The 18,231-nt window shown below is 45.8% G+C and overlaps 1 protein-coding gene across 11 annotated transcripts in view; it reads left to right on the top strand.

The window, feature by feature from the left end:
• The window catches only part of FOXP1 (forkhead box P1), a 390,943-nt gene that overhangs the window by 293,933 nt on the left and 78,779 nt on the right, over window positions 1-18,231 (top strand). Inside the window, exon 1 of one of the 11 annotated variants that reach the window (XM_042799340.1) lies at window positions 9,127-9,228. The exons of the other annotated variants lie outside the window; for them this stretch is intronic. The gene's annotated coding sequence lies outside the window, so the exon portion shown is untranslated. Of the gene's footprint in view, window positions 1-9,126; window positions 9,229-18,231 lie in introns of those variants that run through there. 11 annotated transcript variants of the gene reach the window in all.

Raw genomic sequence — 18,231 nt, 5'->3', positions numbered from 1 at the left:
CTTTTGTTTTCCAGCTCCCCCGTGTTCAGCGCCGGACCCTCATGTCAATTCTGCCTCGTTTCCCCAGTGACGTTTCATATTCCCTTTGTTTTCTGTTTGCATCTTTGTTGTGCGGCAGGATCAGCAATAATAGTTAATAATTAGCAGCTCAATAGCACTCTTCACCTTTAAAGCAATTTTAGGCATTAAATCACTGCAGCTCTGCTGGCAATATTACAATATTGACTTGTTACTTCACCAGTGTCACAGAGGCAGCAAAGGCTGCATTTTTATGGAGGCCAAAATGGGGTCATTTTTTTTAGAGTACAAAATTGGCAAAAAATAAAATTTTCTCCTAGGCTGACACTTTGTTTGCCAAATTTCAGCATAGAGCCAATTTTTAAGGCTGAGTAATAAACACCTGAAAAGTTCTGGTTTATAATGGCAGTGCTGAAAAGCCATTAAATGAATGGCTCCGCTATAACACAAGAAAACCCTCTTAAACTGTCGAAAAACCTGTAAAAGCTGGACGGAGGCTTAGCGAACGCCAGCTTTGCCTTTGAGCCTGGAGCCGAGAGATGCAAAGTGAACCTGTGGGGACCGGTGGGGTGGATGGTGATGAGGGGTGTCCCTTCTCCGTGATGGGGAAATGGTCCTTCCCCCCGGGTATGTGGTGGAGGTGGGTGAGCATCCTGTCCCAGGTGAGCATCTCCCCAGGTCTCTCAAGCCGTAGGGAGAGGGAAGGCAAGGAGGAGCAATGGGGACGGAGCTCCGGGGGAGCAGAGAGCGGAATTTGGGAGAACAGGGAAAGCCTGGCGCAAAGGAGGAATGGAGGGGGGCAGGGGGGCAGGGGGGACGTGGCGTGGGGGGCGGAGGGAGGGAGCGGCCCGTCAGGACGTGGGAGGCTGTGCAGCAGCGAGCGCGGCTCTGCGGGGCGCACGCCTGGTCCGCAGCGACCCGGAGGGAGACGTGACCGGCAAGGTGGCAAGAAGCCCTGCTTGACTCGTCCTCTTTTGGGCCCCACGGAACGTTTTCCTGCACACATTTTTGAGGAGGCGAGGGGTAGCTCCGCTTCCCTCTGCCTGCGGCTCGCTGGCGCACGCGGATGCAAATGCCGCATCCCAGGTGAGCATCCTACATGCAGATGTCTGAAAACGAGGTATCGAAACCCACCTCCCTAAGGGACCTGACAGCCCGTGGCCAGCTCGGACCCTCTCCCCCTCCTGGCACGGGGTCTGCTGGCAGACGGTGCCGCTGGGAAGCCGAGCTATAAGAGCAGCGTAGTAAAATAGCAAATTGACCAGTAAAAGAAATCAGTAAATGAAGGGAACAGCTATTAATGTGCCAAGCCAAGATGTATAATTATACCCTAGGACTTTTCCAAACTAATACATGTTAAAGGTGTAAACCTATTAAAGGAGAGATTTTTCTGTACAGGGAACTTATGTAGATAGAAGGATTTACACTGTATTTTATTCTTGTATTATAAAGTATAAGGAACATTTGAGCAAATCCAGTCATTCCTATTATTACAATATCATGCGTTTTTCATACCGTTTTATGCGGTTCTTCAAAAACTTTGGCACTAATTCTCTTTATATTGTTAGGAATTTTCTTTTAAAAACAGAATTCTTTTTCTCAAATAGTTAATTAGATTTTGAACTTCAAATACAGTACTTTTTTTTTTTTCCTCCCAAGAATAGGGGTGTTAGATCCATTGTGCTGGCCAAATTACAGTTTGGATAGTTACATTCTCCCTGCTTAATCACCCTGCAATTTCATTCGAGTGAAGGATTTGGTGCCTCAGGTGTCCTGAATTCCTCCAGAGCTCTGTATGGCAAAGTTGCTGCCACCATCCACCCCAGAAGCGGCTGCATTTATAACAGCAGAGAATTGTCGTCTCCTTCCAGAGCATAAATAACAGTTTCACTCGCAGAGATGGATTTTTGTAATGTTCCTCCGCTGTCACGCTTTGCAGCGAGTTTCTGCTTTTCCAACCCAAGCAGCTCTGCCCCAAGTCTTTAGGCACATCTGAGGGATTTCTCTTGCTACAGGAAGGCAAACGTGTTTTAAGGGGCCCCAGACAAATTCCTTTATTTGCTTGTTTACTCTTTGCCACGACGGGTGCAGCGAAGGAGTGGGTCCCAGCTGCCCCACCGCATCCCCTCCTGGCTCAGAGACCTGCTACCTCTCAGCATCATCTTTTTTCCTGTGGCTCGGGGGGGAGGAAAGGATTGGGATAAGCTGCAGCCGGATTTGGGTAGAAAACATCCGTGGGTCATAACCCTTGTTTGCAGACAGGACCCCTCCTTTGCCTGGGGAGGGGAAGACCCTGTCCTTGAGTTCAGTTCGGGCCCCGTTTATTTGGGAAGAAGTGATGGCTCACGGCATTGCGCTGTGAAGGGCCGGAGTGGAAGTACAAAGGCAAACCCCAAAGCACACAGTGAGCCCTGCTTAGCGCCGCACAAAGGGCTCTGAGCCGGCCGGATGACCCCAAGGGATCCGAGAGCAAAGTCCTATAGATGGGGTGTTTGCTTAGCCTGTACGGCTGGCTGTTTCTCTTCTGTGTGAAACCAGACGTGCACCATCGAAGTGACTGACGTGGCCAGAGGCCAGGGGACGGTTGAAGCTGGGTCTCCTCCTGCCCTGCAGCGTGCCACCCGCTTCCCCTCCCCGTCCCCCATCCTGCCGGGCTGAGCGAGGGGATGGGATGCTCCCGGCCCAGAGACAGCGAGGAGGAGGAGGAGGAGGAGAAGCACCCTACGTTCATCGCAGGGTGATGGTCATGAGGAGGCCTCCCTCACCATGCCCTGCTTCCAAAAAAGCTTTTTATCTGTATACAGGGGAACCCGGGATGGTGACCTTCCAGTAGCTCCTACCGGTAGTTCAGCGCTGCCGTGCAGCAAGCGTATTTTGCAAGTCCGGTTTGGCACCCAGGGCTCGTCTCGGAGGGCTCCTCTGTGTCCTCCTGCCTGCAGTAAGTCTTCTTTGCTTTAGCGTTGTTTGCCAGCTTCGCAAATTGCGCCGCTCTGCTGCTTTTTGGCATTTTGGAGGTGCGTTTGATTCCCGGAGCCGTGGTGCCACCCGTTCATTCTAGCGGGAGCAGAGATCCCGGTGCCGCTTTCAAATTCCCTCCCCGTGGAGCATCAGCAGCGGCGGAGCTTCTCTGTGCGCTCCTGTCTCACCACGAGGGCTAGTGCCCAAAAACCTCCTTCGGAAATAATTCAAACTGTTGCGTTGCATGTCCCAAGTTAAGTGTTTTTCTCTTAAAAAATAAAAAAAAAATAAGATGAGCAAAAGTTCATCCCATGGCTGCCTTCTTTAAAAAAATTCAAAGTAGCTTTTGGATGTTGGAAGAAGACTTGGAACCATGAGCCAGCTAAATATACTGTATCATGAAACCTTGGGGACCGTTGAAATGAGAACAGTGGCCCGTATACTGCTAAGAAGGTGTTTTATTGAAAATACACCAACGTGCGTTCCCAACAGAGTGAGTGAAAAACGGCGAGATGCCCCGCAGTGTTAACAGGTTATTCTCACAGATGAACCAGAATATATAGTTTGGCACTCCTAGGCTGCGCGTGAGTAAGCGGCGTAACAGCCTGATAGGCGTTTTTCCATAAAAGGGCCCATATTTAATCCAATTTATTTTAATTTAAATCCGTGGCAATACGTGCGTGTGTGTAGGGGGGTGTGTAGGGAAGTAGGCATGGTGTTTTCGAAGGGGATTCTCTGCGGTGAGGCAAAGCCTTCAGTCTCCTGATGATAGAAGCCGATTACCAGGAGAGGGCAGTGCGTCTAACACTGTATTTCGCACCAGCTGTACCTGCACCAGCCCCAGAGCCCGGGGGGGGCGGGGGGGGGGATCCACCTCCCAGTGCAAAACCGGGGGCACTGGGGCTGCTCCAGCCCGCAGCGCCCACCTGCCCGCCCAGGGCCACAGAGCAGGAGATGAGCTGCCTGGGGTGGCCAGGAGTTCACTGGTTAATACTTAACGGGCAAAAATGTGTTTGATTGACATTTGTTTTGTTGATGTTACATTCTGTGGGTTTTTTTTTTTTTTTTCCTTACCATGGCAACTTTAACATCATGACAAAACACCTACTTTTCCTCTCGGAGCCATCGCTGTTGTCATGCCCAGTAGGTTATTTTGGTAGACAGGGGTTGTTCTTTTCAAGTGGAGGTGTTGCCATCTCCTACCAGATACCACCTCCAGTTTTTCCTGTCCTAAGAAGCTTTTCTCTGTGTGAACACTGTGTTTCAACCCATGGCAAAAAAAAAAAAAAAAAAAAAATGGAGTTTTAATGGAAACTGCAGCATTTCCTCTACTGTACGTGACATAAATGCTATCTCACATAATTAAGGAAAGTAACCGAGAACAGTTAGTGGTGATTACCTTTCAATATATTGTGTACTTTGGGACAGAAAAATAAATTATGAATAATGCCCAAGCATACTTGGAACAATTTGCACACTGTGCTGTGAGTGATGCAGACCTGCTGGTAGAAGAGTGTGCTAATAAATTTTACTTTGTGGCGGAAACAAGAGATTACAGTTTATTAGGAAAGGAGATGGCAATTTATTAAGATCAATCAAATATGAATGCAGAGCAAAATGTTGCCATATTTATTTATTTATTTATTTATCTGGAAGCATGGGGGGCTGCAATTATATAAAATTTGTTGTTTACCTGTGATGTTTGATTCATTATTAATATTTTTATGTTTAGAGGGAACCATAATTTTTCTGAAATGTCTTCCATAACTCCTGCACAATCATATTCATAACTCACCTGAATGTTGACACATCCTGCTGTGTATATATAAATTAACTAGTAACACTGGCATTATAAAATGATGCATTAAATGAAGATGTGAATGGTAATTTAAAGCATGCCATGAAGTGAAATTTAAACCATTGTACGACACTGAGGGGATTTAAAGAGCCTTCTTCATGCAGAATTTGCAGGGGCAATAAGGAAAATGACAGTTTCACATCAAAAAAAAGGAGAGCAACAGGGACACAAGCGTTACTGAAATGTTAATTGCTTTGGTGTTCTGTGTTGTTAGACACCGTCAGCCTGAAATCACTTTTCTGCCTGAAAATATTTTACCACGAGGGCATTAGCTGAGATTATTAAAAATGACCAAAAGAAATGTTTACTTTGTCCTTTTTCTCAGCACTCTGTGGATAATAAGTTTCACTGTTTCCTGTTTAGTCAGTTGTTTTCCCCATTTGTTTTCGTAGGTCTTTCAAACAGCAGCAAGGGAAAATTAAGCATTCTCAAAACAGGAAAATGTGATTTAACCCCACAAAAATGGGCCTGAGGATCCAGAGTGGGAACAGGATCCGAGACGGCTTTTTCCCTCAGAACTGCAACCAGCAGCTTGCTTTTAAACCGGCCCACGGCTCTCGCCCGCGTGCTGAGCGGTGCAGTTCGGGCGGGCTCCCCCGTGCCGCGGCAGCGCTGGCACCAAAGCTCACCCGAATTACTCCCAAATTTCTCCTCGGGCAGCAGGGCGCAGGATTTGGCCCACCATCCACTGCCAGAGAGCGAAGTGGGACCTCTCTGGCCCTGCCTGCCCAGGGGAACATCCCGAGGACAAGAACGGATGAATTGCTGTCTCGTATTGGGACCAGACTTAAAATTTCCTAATTTGGGGCAGGCTAACTCTGCTTAGAGGAATTTCCACTATATAGATGTCTTGTCTTTTCGTTTTTTCTCCCCTGCTCCACAGGCAGCTGAGGCTTTTCTGTAGGCGAGTCCGTGGCCTCTGCATGGGTGGGTACCGACAGAAGTCTGAGAATAAAGCGTGTATGTGCAATAATGGCATATCAAACCCATTTATTCCCCTGTATCCATCTTCATTGTCATTCATAATCTGTTCCTCTCACTGGGACCGTAGAGCCTAGGATCCAGTGGTTATTTTCTTTCACCTAGGTGTTGATACCGCCACCTCATACAGATCAGATCTCACAGGCACGCAGTGCCAAATAGCCACCTAGTCAGCCACATTCATTCCCAGTTATTTTTAATTTATTACTTTATGTGTTCTGTTTTGAACATCCCTGTCTGATTGTCTCTGCCTGTGATGACTCTCCGTAATTGAATGGAATTAAAGTGGGAGTTTATGGTTCTTCCTGGTCTTTTAAAATATTTTGCTGGCTTAGAAACACATTATATTTCATGGTGACCTTACTTAACAAGTGCTACCATCCCCGTTACTAAGGGAATAGACTGAAGTTTTTAGCCCACAGCAGATGTTGGCTGAGCTTGCAGGTATGAAGCTTTTATATGAAAGGGTATAAAAGGCTTTAAAAATATGGCTTGCAGGTTCTGTGGCCAGCGCTCGGTGCTTAGACGGCCCCTTTCATTTTCAAAGTGTTTTGCAATTATTGGTCTGCAGAAGGTCCTGAAATGAGTAGTGTTGTCCCCATTTTGCAGATGAGGAGCTAGAGATGTTGAGGCCGTTGACTGCCTTTGAAATGGTGGGCATGCAGGCAACTCCAGAGCCAGGTCAGAAGTGTTGCAAACAAAGCCCTCAAAGAGAGAGGCATCCTCAACGTGATAGCCATTAAAAAAAAAAAAAAAAAAAAAAAAAAAAGAAAGAAGAAAAAACAAACTAACGCTAAAACTTCTAGGTGACTTGCCCAAGGCTGGGGAGGATTGTCAGTGCCAGAGCCAGCACTGTGCTTTTGCTCTGCATGTAGCTCACAGCCTCTCGCTTGCGTTGCCACTTTACGCTTTTTCTTTGCCCCTGGAAAGAAGAGAAATGCCTTGAACAAAGTGCTAGGCTTCATAGACTCCTCTTTTTTTTTTTTTTTTTTTTTTTTAATAAATACAGGAAGTCAAGAGCTTGGTCCAAAGGTGTGTGGTCAGCTAGCGATGGGGGCAGGAGGAGGGCACTGGCCTTTCGTTGAGCTGCGTGTACGTGGATATGGCCGTAGTGGAAAATAAGAACTGAAGATGTGACTTGATAGGACGGGTGAGAAGTTTGTGCTGAGGAAGAGGAGATAGATCAGCAGATTGCCAAACGGGGCTCTGTGGAGCGTCCTGTGACTGGCCTGCAGGGACCGCCCGGGCATGCAGCCCCCTCCTTGTTTCGGCTGCGGGGTGGGTTAAACGCGCAGAGCTGTTTCCTACAGATGCTCCTTCGCCATCGGTGCGGCTGGGGCTGCTGCCACACCGATGCTCTTAGCGAAGGCAGCGGGGAGGATGAGGGGGCAGGCAAGAGAAGCTGCTGAAAAGTTTTTAAGCCTGTGCGTTCTGTAATATATTCCCCAAAGCAATCCGAGTTCCTCGAGATCACTTTGAAGTCCAGGACAGGAAGGATTCTCTTACACGCAGGCGATAATTATTACTCGCTCATTGCATGTGTTACCGGTTTATATTGTTACTGAGCATCCAGTGTGTTGGAGTGTGCGCGTATTTATTTGCTTGACTTTGCATACATATAATACTTACAAATACGGGCTGTTCCCATGCCCTCTATGTGCTGACCTGCTCGGTGCATGTGTGCCCCTTTAAGAGGCAGGCGCTTTCTGATTCATGTAGGCTGTTTCTGGCAGATTTAGGGTCTTGCAAAAGATGCCCTTAGTCCCTTATTAAATATTCATAAGAGGGTGGGGTCACATTTTTGTGACCTGAAAAAAATCCCATTAATAAATTTGTTATCTGACGTGAAAACACTTTAGGGTGGAAAGCAATCCGTATCGCATCCCATTTAACATCAGATCACAAGTTGTCAGTAAATTGGGTCCTTTGTCTTTGATTCTTGTGAGGTTCTTTAGCAGCATAACTAATGGGGCTATTGTCTATCAGCCCTCGACTCCTGCAAATAAAGTACAGTTCTGCTTGGGAACAGTGGCAGGGCGGCTTATGTCTTTTCAGTTACTTGCACGTAAAGTAACTATCTGCATCAATTTTGTCTCCAGAAACTATGTGAAAATGTAAAAAAAAAAAAAAAAAAAAAAAGAAATTAAATGGCAGGAGAGATTTTACCAAATATTATTGCCTGAGATGAAACGGACAGTAGCTTTTGGGGCAGGAGAAAACAGGTTATTGGGATGCTGGTGGTGTGTGGGTTGGAGGCAGCACACCGACAGGATTCTGCTTGTGTATTGAAGTGTCGGGGGCCCCGAGAAGTATTTCTTTGAGCTCGCCCGTGTGAGAGTTTGAGGAAGCTTGTTCTGAGTGACGTGAAACCGCTAACCCCGCTGCTACAAAGGTGCCGCAGAGCCAAACACAGCGTTTCACTTCCACCCAACTCGAGGGCTCGGCTGCCTTAAAACCAGGCGGCCACCGGCTCCCGCGGGCTGCGCAGAGGAGGAGCCCCTGCCCTGGGCTGCTCGGAGCATCTTGGGGACCCCCTGCCCCTGGGGTGTATCTCAGCAGCCCCGGCCCCTCTGCCCTGGGACGCGTCTGAGCATCCCGCTGCCGTGTTGGTGGCTGATCCCCCTCTGCTTTGCAAAGGGAGGGAGGGGACGATGTCCCCGTTCGCAGGCCGGGCGCACTAGTCTGGTTTGGTGCCAACTCCGGGTGGAGGTTTCTTGGGGTTGGCTGCTGCTGCTGCTGCTTATTATTGTTATTATCATCATTATTATTTTCTGATGCTGAAATCCTGAGCTTTCAGGGGCCGAACCACCGGGAAAAGGGGAGAGGAGAAGTCAAACCCACTTTTCACGGGAGAAGAGAAAGTTGCTGTGGAAGGAGGAGGGAGAGACTCTCCCTCCGTGCTGCGCGGCGCTTCCACGGCTGCCGCCAGCCTTGTGCTCCCGGCCGCTTCCCCCCCCCCCCCCCCCCCCCCCCCGGCACCCACTCCCCGCGGAACAGATTTATTGCGTGGGGGAGGTCCGGGAAGAAGGGAGGGGGCGGCTTTTAAACAGTTTCTGGGCGGGAGCGCGGCGGGTCGCTGGGACGGGCTGCGGAGCGGAGCGCGGCCGGCGGGCGGGTCAGAGGGCGCGGAGGCAGCGCGGTGCCCGTCGCGGGGGGAGGAGGAGGAGGAGGCGGAGGAAGAGGAGGAGGAGGAGGAGGAGGAGGAGGAGGAGGAGGGCCGGGCCCGCGGGGCGCCCCGTTCCGGGGCGGGGTGTGCGCGGCGGCGCAGGGCGGGGCCGCGCGGGTGGCGGCGCGCCGCGGCAGCCCGCGAGCAGCGCGCCCCGGCCACTCCGCCCGCACCCGCGGGGGCTCCGCACCGCTCCGCCAGCCCGCTCCATGGCCCGGCGCGCCGCCCGCCGCCCGCCGCCGCCCAGGTGGGTGCCGGGGGGGGGGACGGACGGACGGACACACGGAAAGTGTGTGTGTGTGGGGGGGGGGGGGAGCGGAAAGGCCCGCTCCCAAAGTGGCGGAAAGAGCCCGGAGTAAACCCGAACGATGTTCCTCCAGCCTTGCGCGGGCTCGGCTCTTCGCGGGTGGGTCGGAGGTTCCGCGGGAGGAGGGAGGCGCAGCCAGCGCGCTCCGCAACTTGCTGGAAAGGTTTTAAAAAGTGGTTTTGGGGGGTTGGTGCGTGTCTCTGCCCGTCTTTTGTTCTGACAGTTTGGGTGCGCGCCGCCGGCCGAGCAATTTTTTTACCGAAGTGCTGTAGTTTTAGGGGAGGGGGGCGGGGGGGGCGGGGGGAAGGAGGGAAAGCGCCCAGAGGCGAGTGAAACACACGGGCAGGTTTAAATGTCAGGAGCCGGGATGCCCTGGATGGGTTCGCCGGGCGATTCACCGGAGGGGGGGGGGTGGGGGGTGGGGAAGGAAATGAGTGAGGGAGCTTTGGGTTTGACCCCGATCGGCGGTAGAAACCCCGGCGAAATAAAACGTACCGGGAGCTCAAAGCAGCCGAGCGAAGTGTCAGCCCTGCGAGCCAGCGTTTCGGTGCGAGGAGATGGTTTTTCGAGGGTGGTGGTGGCGGGGAGGAGGGAACCCTTAGGAAGTGGGTGGTAAGTTTAGAGCAAAGTGCATATACACTCTTCCTCTTTGGAATTAACTCCTTCGAAGCCAGGTCGGCGCGCAAAACGCGGAGGGGTTCGGCTTGTGCTGGGGGTAGGGAAGAGCCACCTCGTAACGCGGCACAGTCGTCTCGGTGCATGTGCCGGCGTTTGAAGCGCTCCCATTTTATATTTTTAAATAAAAACAAGTTTGGTGGCAGGAAATGTGAATCATTCGGGGTGACTAAGATCTGTTTATGAAAACGAAATGGTTGGATTTATTCTCGCAATGAGCGTTGACTTGCTAACTACAATAAATCACTAAAGTTTATTTCTAATAAAAAGTGACTTACACAGGCTAGTTGGCCGTTTTATAAATAAACTGGACTGTTCAAATCTTTCTCATTTGGAGCAAAGCTGATTTTTCATGCCTGATGCTCTCGGGCCCGATCCTGGAATGACTTGTGCATGTGCAGTAGCTGTTAGAGGAGAGAAGCCTCTCTCCCTCTGCCCCCCCGAAGCAGCAAACACTGTCTGCTACACCAGTATGTGCCGGATCAGGCCCTTCATAAGTATGTTTATTGTACAGAGCTTTCAGGCATCTTACGCATCTTTATATCAAGTTAAAACGCAGTTCTGTTTGCTTCTATCTCTTTTAAAAGTCACAGCTAAAATACGTTTTTATATGCGAATATGTCATTAGAGCGTGCCTCTGTCTGGTTAAGAAATGGCTTTTGTTGATTGTGTGTTTATGGCAGTAGCAGTTTAGGAAGTCTCTAAAAGCAGGCACTCTTCTCACAGCCAGCGGAAAATCTGCTGTCAGAGGGCTTTCAGTGATCTCCTGTGACTACTTCCAAAAAATTTCATTGATAAGGCTGCAGAGATGAAACCCAAATCCTGCCTGAACAGAGTAGCTGCCTGGCCTAGACTGTGATAGAGCTGAACTGCAAACTGATTGGTCTGACACTTTATAATCAAAGTTGATTTATTGTTCATTAGTAGTGCATTAGCCCTTTCAAGCAAGACAGTTATTTGTGTAGTGGCCTGTCAAACAAAAGACCGCTAGCACCTGTCATTTCTAAACCATGAGATAAGCAAGCAGATATTAAGATAATGCAAATAGAAATACACTGGAATGAGGTAAAGTTCTAGCAGTTTCCCTGTAAGAAATACTGTTTTATTTGACGTTTAGCATCTAGGGGAAGCGGCCTGTGGGGCGAAGGGGATCCCCTGCCCCGGGAGCATCGGGGTGTGTGGGGGCAGAGCACTGCCGAGGTGAGGAGGCAGCTGGGGCAGGTAATGAATTGGGAAAAGCCGCTAGCTGATACGCAGGAGGTGACTGCTATTTTGTAGCCTACATGTAATTTTGTTTGATTTCGGTTTTAGCGTGAGAGCAAGGTTGAGGCACTTTGTGTGTTTTGTCCCTGACTCCTTCCTCCTCTTACCAATGGACAGATGTCATGAAATGATGCTCTTACTGGCAGGGGTTAATTATATGAAAACTTGATGACATCACGGCAGAGCTGTGAGAATGTCAAAATACATCTGCTGCCATATTCAGACATATTGCTCTCCCTCCTCTCCCCCTATATCAGCTCCCCTCCCCTTCTCAAAAGAGAATGATCTCATGACATAAAACAGAAAACAACACAAGTGTCAAAAGAAAACAAAATTAGTGAACTTTTGTCTGCCACCATAGAAACGAGGATTAACTTATGTTATTCCAGAGCATGGAATGGAGACTATCTGCATGAGGATATATAGTGTATTGTCTTCTGTGAATTTTCATTTGACAGGGATTTTGGAGGCTGTGATCTTAATTAAATCTCAACTGACTCAAATAATGCATCTAAAGGCATGCAGTGTTGCGTAACCTTGCTGAGTTGGTAAACCATAAATCATCAGAAAGCTTATGATAGGAAGGGCTGCTTTGAAATTTTTTTTGTTTGCTACAGTTGGTTTGTTGTTTTTTTTTTTTTTTTGGTCTTGTTCAACATATACTTTACTGTGCTGTACTATTGTGCCCTCCCTTTTTTAAGCAGTGTTATTTTTGATTTTAGAAAAAAAAAAAAAAAAAAAAAAAAAGCTCTGAGACGTGCTCTGACCAGTCACTCAGCTGAACTAAAGAGAAGTCATAAACATAATGGGATTGACAGGGAAGAAATGAAATCCCAGCGCTGGCTTTCTGGGGATCTCGCTGCCCACAGGAAGGTGCGGGTGCCTCCAGTTCTTCTACAGCTGGATGAGCCCTCTACACATTTTAAAAGCGTAACTCTCAGCCCCACGCTGAAATTTATGCTGGGGCATAAACAGTTATCAGACACCGCTGCGGGGTCGTAAGGTATCGCCCCTGGGTTGTAATGGGTCACAGATGGATTATTGCACTAATGGACGGTGGGCTTTGACATCTGCACAAGTTGAGTTGATTTCACTTGTGTGCAAGGAAGAAAAGGGTTGCAGCAGTTACGTGGAGAAGGTTAAAGGGGATTTTTAGGCATTGAAAGTGATGTAGGGCAGTCAGGGCGATTTCTTACGCAGCGTTTTAACCTGGCAGTGCTCGAGCACTGGCGTTGCTTGAGAGTCATGTTGCTTCTAAAATACTGAAGCTAAACAAATTATTATTTCAGTGTAAAGGGCTTTGATTTCTGTATTTGTGATTGCATACCCTGGGCAGCTGAAAGAAAGGTAAGGGGAGAAGAATTTTTGTGTTCAGAAGTTTAAGGAGTTGCAAAGCTCTTGTGCTTTCTTGCTCTGTGTTTTTTAGAGCTGCTGTAGACAAACCTAAGCTGGAAGCACACAGCACTTGAATTTACTTTATGAAAATGTTTCCCGGTAGCAAGATAACTCACTGATGTTGTTTTCTCCCCTCTTTGCTAGGCAAAAGCAGTAGCAGGGGTAGTTTTATCAACACCTGCAAAACTAGATTGTGGGAAAGTCCTGACACCATAAGCTAAATTTGTTATTGTTTGGTGAAAGGCTTGGCTGGTTTTAAGCAGTTTGTTTGTTTTATTGAAAGCAGAACTGCATTACTGGAAACTACTTTGCTGTAGTTCAGTTAAAATGTCCTGTACTGTTTTGTTTTTATAAGGTGCTTACTTGCTCAGCTTCGTTTTCCAGTTACAAGGAAAGGGAAAAAAATACATCATGCACCCATCTGCCGATCTAAAGTGGCCGTGTAGAGATTGAGGAGAGAAGCAGCACTGGCAAATATCTCTCCCAGCTTTTCCCACCCCCCCCCTTTTTTTTTTTTTTTTTTTTTAAACCTTTCCAGTACAGTTTCCTCTGCTAGCAGGAGGATCTGTACTTTGTGCTGAAGTTGAACGAATGTTAGAAAATCCAGACTGAATATTGAACAAATAAGTGGAATTGCTAATTGTTCTGTGCGCTAGTTTTGGATGGATTTGCGTTCATTGATTAGGTAAGATGCTCTGTTATTTGGGAGGGACAACATCCCCTCCTCCCCAAACTGACAACGGGTTTTAATTTTTAAGCTTTATCTTGCCCTTAAATCTGAAACATCATTGTTCAAATAACTGAGAACAAGGTAAACCAACAACATCAAAAAGGTCGGCTTCTGTGATTTCTCAAGGGCTTGTTATTTTGTACTTTCCAATTCTATTTGATGTCTTGACAAAACAAGATGACACAAGGGAGAATACATTAAATTTTGATTTTCATCTAACCTGTTACAGTAGTGGCAGCTTAATTTCTTTTACTTTTTACCGAAGATGGCTTTTTGCACAATTACTCTAATTGCCACGCCACTTTATGAGAAGGTTTCTTTACAGGTTTCCCATTTGCCTTGATATTGTGAGGCATTTTTTTGAACGTGTTTTGACCTTTAACACGGCGAGCTTGCTGGTTGGAGTGTGTCTTCATTAGAAGTAAATCAGTGAATGGCAAGATTGTCAAAGAAGCAACTGATGTTTTCTCATTAGAATCTAATTTGCACCGTTGTGCTTAGCTGTGATGTTCAGCTGTAGGTGTCTGCCATAGGTGTGAAAAACTGCACATTTTAAGCAAATAAAGTTTACAACTGTTATAAAGGCTACACTTGCATCCGGAGTGGCAAAGCCCAGCCGAGTGTTTAAGCAGAGCTCTGTTTTGTATGGGAAATAAACAGCAGTATTTAACCAGGTGAATATTTTTCAGGAGCTCACTAATTTTTTTCAGCTGGCCAGGACAATATATGTGTTCTCAAATGCCCCAGGTTTGAAGAGCAGGCAGCTATGGGTTCGACTCTAGCAGGAGAAAATAGGGAGTGAAGAGAGGCTCATCCTTCCCTAGAAATCTCTGTCGGGAGTTGCAGTTCTGCTTAAAAATCTGCCATAGGAAAAAAAAAAAAAAAAAAAAGAGCCCCTCTGTATAACACTCCCTTTTTGTTCACATGAAATTCTAGACATATTAAATGTTGCCGGTTCAATCACGGTCTTTTATTATTTAATTAAGCTCTCCTTAATGTATGTATGAATTAATACACAAATGTAAGGAGTCTGACATGATGATCATTCTCAGTATATTAAGGGTGTTTGGGAGAGAGGGTTTCAAGGGGTTTTCAAGGGCTTTAGGGGTATTTTGGATGTTTCTAAGCAGGATTGTTTTTGGTTTATTTGAAGCTTTTTTGGCAGAATATGTTGATCTAACATTTCCTTTCCTAAACTCTGGAAAAAAAATAGAGAGTTTTTCTGGTGTTTGTTGTTTTTTTGTTTCTCCCCCCCCCCTCCCCCCCCAACTGAATCATTATAAAATACCACCACTGTTTGGAACCACGTACAGCAGGTTATAATTTTTATTTTCATGATGGAGCAGGGAACAAATATGATAACTTTTTAAAATGTGAAAAATGATTATGATAATCTCGAGGTTGAAATCTCACTCAGTTTATTAAATGAGTATTTGGTTGTGTGTGTTCCTGTTTAGTCTCTATTTGACAAATGTTAGATGTAGAAAGGATTTAATTTATGTAAACTTTATATTTTTATGCAAATTAAATGGGTATTTATTATAGCAGAAACAATTATCCTGGCACTTAGTGAGAAACCTGGTATGCATGAGAAGTGGTAGATAAGATCAGATGTTTCATTCTGTAAACAAATACGAAAATATTCCCATTTTTCCTTAGCTAGAATACTGAAGACAGCAGACACCCTGACATGCCGGGGAATGTCAGCATAGCCCATCGTACTACCTTCGGTGGGTCAAAGGGAGATCTTCCCTCCTGATAAAATATAGTAAACAAAATTATAATAATAAAATGCTAATTTAATTTTAAAGAGGGTGTCCCCGGCCCCCCCCTTTTAATAGGGAGCTGTATTGTTACAGAGAGAACAGTTATGCTAATGGAAGAGTACTTAGCTGATTTTACATTAATATAATAAACATTACCTGTCTTAATGTGTTGTACTGTATTATGGCACAGTAGCTAAGTCTAAAAGTGAGATTCCATTTTGCATAATGAAGCAGCATTGCAGTTTCTGCATGAATAATTCCAACGGGGGCATTTTTTTGTTGTTCTTTTGGAGGATGAAATACTGTGCCGGCAATGTTTTAGTCTCGGGATGGAAGCAGGTCCTTCCTTCTGCACTCCTTATTTTGCAGGGCTCTGCTCTGGCTTGTGGCATCGTGCTCCTCTGTTTGCCGGTGTATCAGTGGTTTATCTTCCCCTGTGCCATGAGCAAAGCTGTTTTGCATTGTTTCGGCTGAGATTTTTTTACATTTCAAATATATTGCAAATAATAGTTTTCCAATAATATGGCTCAAGTTAGTTGTTCGGTTTGCCTAGCCGTATCTATTTTTATTTGCAGCCCAGTATTTTTAACTGTTCCTCAGCAACTTGCGCTTTCTGTGCTCAGCTACGTTTTGCTCCGTTTAACTTTTATCACAAAATCTTTAACTGAAGAATTGCTGTTTGGAAATCTAAGGTGCCTGGGATGAGGTCTTACTGAAATCAAGTTTGAACATACATTGCAGGAGAAAATGATTTTCTGGCAGAGTTATTCTTTACGAATTAAGGAAATCCTCCCCATCTTCCATGCATGCCTGCTAACAGTTAACAGGACCACAACCGTGTCCGGCACTGAAGGCACGTTGTGTGAAAATGGCATTTTTTTTTTTTTTTTTTTCACTTCATACAAGATTAAACTACTTGAAATTATTTAGCTACTATTTAATTATATTAATCTCACTGAAAATGTGGGAATGGAGATGATTAAATAGGACTAAATCATTTTCATCCCTGTGACCCTTGTCTGAGTTTCATGCAGGAGTGACAAATGCATCCCTGCTGTAACTCCGTTGTGAAGTTAAGGGTGAATTTGGCTCAAGTTTCTGGAAGTTTTCCTTGGTCGGTCTCACCAAAATACAGCGTGTTTGCAGAGCTTGAAATTGGGGGTTAGCGGAGGGGGAACAGGAGGGCTTTGGGGGGGATGCCGAGGAACAGCAGGCAAAACCCTGGGAGAAACAGTCTCTGAAAACAGTTGTGAGTATTAAAGATATTTTTTGCCGTTGATGGTATTAGCATGTCAGCAGGTCTATACTAGTACAGCTCTGAAAGCCAAATTGCAGCTGTATTTTTACCTTTGCTGCCAGGTTTACATGCAGCTGGGTATCTACCACACCCTATTGTTATCAGTCAACAATACCAAAAGTAGTTCCTTAATAATATCAATAACAACAATCGCGTTTCATGTGGAAAATAGAAATAAACAACTTAAAAAAAGATGCTCTGCATGCTAACTTAGCATTCTTTAAATATATCTGCCAGTAGTTTAATTGGAACTTCAACTCCCTGAAGGCAGTAAGACAGAATTATTTTAGTTCTTCATAAACTGCCTTCTGTGATTCATTGTTAACTCATAAAACACGCTCGTTTTCATGTACTTAAACAGTTAAGCCATTTTTAAAGTTGGTTTGTAATTTTTTTTGGCAACACGTTTAAGTTGACATCTGAGAGATAGAAATCTAAAATTAATTTATAGCCCTCAGTTTAGGTTTCATTTACTATCGGACAAAATATCAGAAATAAATATTTTTTATCTAATGTAGTGTAGAGTATATTGCACAGTATCTAAAATAAAGTTTAGTTTTGACTGAATACACTCAAAAAGGGACCCATAAATATTAGAGAGCTGTAGTTAAGAACTTACATGACTGTTTTAAATACTATTGATTTAAACCACTGGCTAGATTTTATGAATCAAAGTGTAATTTCCAAGCTTTGGCTATATTTCTCATCGCTAAAGCACTCTCTCTTGTGTGCCTTTAGCAGCTTTCCAGACATTCAACACGGGATTAAATGATAGTAGTTACAATGATCAATAGGTTAAGACCGGTACAATCACTCTTACCGCTAATGACCTCGGTAGTAATGGGTAATAAAGTGTGGGCTATAATAGCCTATTGCTGGTGCTGCATGCCCTTTGATTCCTAGTATTACCAGGGACTAGCTACATGAAAAAGTTGGACGTTGGGAGTTAAGAGAGTGGATATATAGGCCATCATTCTTAAGTATTTAAAGTCCTCAAACCATACGTGTGCCCACACTTCTCTGGGACGTGCGTGTCGTTTTTAACGCGGTAGTTTCTGGTTTATTCGGATTTGTCAAAGGTTTCCGTAAGTCGCTTTCGGTGACAGGCGGAAGCACAAACTGTGGCTAAATGTGGCTGTTGGCCGTGTGTATCAGTGGAAGGCAGGACCTTCTTTAGAGGCGCAGATGTGGTGTGAAAATGTGGTTTCAGATGGTAAAATGAAGTCGAGTGGATCAACGCAAACTTGTACTCTTAGGTGTGCTGTATATGTGATATATGTGCATATATACTGTATTTTTTCTTGCTGGGTAAGTGCTCTGTTCTAGAGAAGAGTGTGCAGCTAGGAGATCCTTCACCGGAAGGTACATGGCCAGTTTTCAAAGGTAGGGCCAAATCCTTAGATTTATCCCAAGATAAACATGCAAAAAAGCCATGGAAGTGAATGGGAGTTGTCTCTGCATAGCTGACGGCAGAATGTGGCCCTTCGTATTAATCACCGATGTGTAGGGTTTACAGCACCCCACCCTATTCCTGTCTGTATCCCTGCTTGTCGTCATAAATCTGACTGAAGAGTATTTGTGTTGTCTATCTTCCAAGAAGGGCACAGAAAACATACTTAAACATGCTTCCTCTTCTGTTTGCTGAGTCCAACTTCAATGGAAGGTAGTACAAACCCGAGGGTAAAGTAAACTTCGCTGGGGATGCGAATAATGAAGGTGAGTCATGCTTCGGGGCGAAGATAGCGATGGCAGTATTTAGTTAAATAATTTTCTACTCCCAGGAAAGTTTTTGAAAGACTACGGATTAAGATATCCTG

This window comes from Tyto alba, unplaced genomic scaffold (assembly GCF_018691265.1).
Source record: "Tyto alba isolate M040663 unplaced genomic scaffold, T.alba_DEE_v4.0 Super-Scaffold_3, whole genome shotgun sequence".
NCBI classification, from domain to species: Eukaryota; Metazoa; Chordata; class Aves; order Strigiformes; family Tytonidae; genus Tyto; species Tyto alba.
Note: the sequence above shows the minus strand (reverse complement) of the source record. Positions and strands in the feature narration are given on the sequence as shown.